The sequence below is a fragment of the Haliaeetus leucocephalus genome, unplaced genomic scaffold, assembly GCF_000737465.1.
Source record: "Haliaeetus leucocephalus isolate CR32 unplaced genomic scaffold, Haliaeetus_leucocephalus-4.0 Scaffold161, whole genome shotgun sequence".
NCBI classification, from domain to species: domain Eukaryota; kingdom Metazoa; phylum Chordata; class Aves; order Accipitriformes; family Accipitridae; genus Haliaeetus; species Haliaeetus leucocephalus.
Genome location: NW_010972597.1, coordinates 2,041,408 through 2,043,064, shown reverse-complemented (window position 1 = coordinate 2,043,064; position 1,657 = coordinate 2,041,408). Strand labels below are relative to the sequence as shown.

At 45.7% G+C, this 1,657-nt stretch overlaps 1 protein-coding gene across 4 annotated transcripts in view; it reads right to left on the bottom strand.

Annotated features, from left to right (window-relative positions):
* AP2A2 (adaptor-related protein complex 2, alpha 2 subunit) overlaps nucleotides 1–1,657 on the bottom strand; it is a 52,249-nt gene that overhangs the window by 17,803 nt on the left and 32,789 nt on the right. The gene's annotated exons all lie outside the window — the stretch shown is intronic.

The following is a 1,657-nucleotide window of genomic DNA, read 5'->3' as shown; positions in this document are numbered from 1 at the left end:
CCCCGCCCCCCATTTTCCCCCCCCCGCCCACCATTTTCTCCCCCCCGGCCACCATTTTCTCCCCCCCGGCCACCATTTTCTCCCCCCCCAGCCCGTCAGCCGCGGTTCCCTCACCCTGAGAACAGGCAGGAAAGCGGCGGCGCTCGCTGATTGGCCGGCGGCGCAAGGCGGGAAAGCCTCCCATTGGCTCAACCCCTCGCGGCTGTCTCCGGGGTGGGGGGAGAGGAGGCGCCGATTGGTCGCCGCTTTCCCGCCGCGGTTGCTCCTCCCTTCGCTGGCCGTCGCCGAGCCCGCTCAGGCGCTGATTGGCCGGCGGTGCTGAGGCGAGCGGCTCGCCTATTGGCCAGAGGGCAGCGGGGGGGCGGGACGACCGAGGTTATAAAAGCCGCATCGCGTCGCCTCACTCGCGCTGTGGCGGCGGCGGCGGCTCCTGATCGCTTCCCTCAGCGCTAATTGCCGGCGGCTCATTAGCTGACTAATTACCCCCCGGAACCCCTCAGGGAGAGAGCTGGCGGAGAGAAACGGCGGTCTAAATTAATTACCGGGGGAGGGGGGCGGTGTTTTAGCGGCGTTAATTGCCGGGGCGGCGGGTTAATGAGGGAGCGGCGGGTCTCGGTGGGTTTGTTGGGTTTTGGGGCCGTTTCCCGGGATTTTGGGGCTGAATCCGGCTCTTTCTTGTCCGTCCCGCCCGCGGTGGTTTAAGTCGTTGCGATTGGCTCCCGGTTTTGGGGCAAAACCCCGGGGTTTTGGTGAGGTTTGAGTTTGCTGAAGCTCGTTGATGGGTTTCCGTGAATAGGGAGGAAGTTAAATAGAAACGGGAATTTAGGGACAAAGGCAGAAAGCGGGGCAGAATTTATTAACTTTTCTCTCGGCCCAAAGGCAGGAGAAATCCGCTTTTCTGCTTAAATTAATGCTGAAACGGATTTAAACGGGGAACAACTCCCCTGTTAGCCGGTTCTTTCATCAATTTAAATTTAAGCAAATTCATCTCAGCATTTATATCAAACTTTATTGAAGTGAATAGTTTTAAATTGATCTGTTTAGGTTTAAGCTAACTTATTTAAACTCAAATTAACTTATTTGCATTTAAATTAACTTATTCAAGCTTCTTTAAATTATTTGCATTGAGCTTTTATTTGAACTTATTTATCCATATTTAAATTAATTTATTCAAATTGAATATATTTGTATTTAGATTAACTTATTCAAACTCCAACCCCTTCATTCCCATTGAAGTTACAATTTGTGCAAATTTAAATTATTTAAATTTAAATTAGAACTTACATTTTATTTATTCAAACTCAACTTATTCCTGTCAAAATCACAATTTAGTTGAATGTTAATTTATTCATATTTAAATTAGAGTTTATTCACATTTAATTTACTCAAGCTCAACTTATTCCTTTCAAAATTACAAATTTATTTGGATTTTGATTAACTTATTTATATTTAAAGCTGTTTATTTGCATTTAAATTAATTTATTTGCACCCCAATCCCTTTAGTCCCATCGAAGTTACTGCTTGTTCGAATTGAAATCAATTTGTTCGAATTGAAATCAACTTGAGTTGGAATAATTTTGTTCGAGTTGGAAGAATTTTGTTCAAAAATTTGTTCGAGCTGAAATCAATTCAAGTTGAAATAAATTTGTTCGAATTG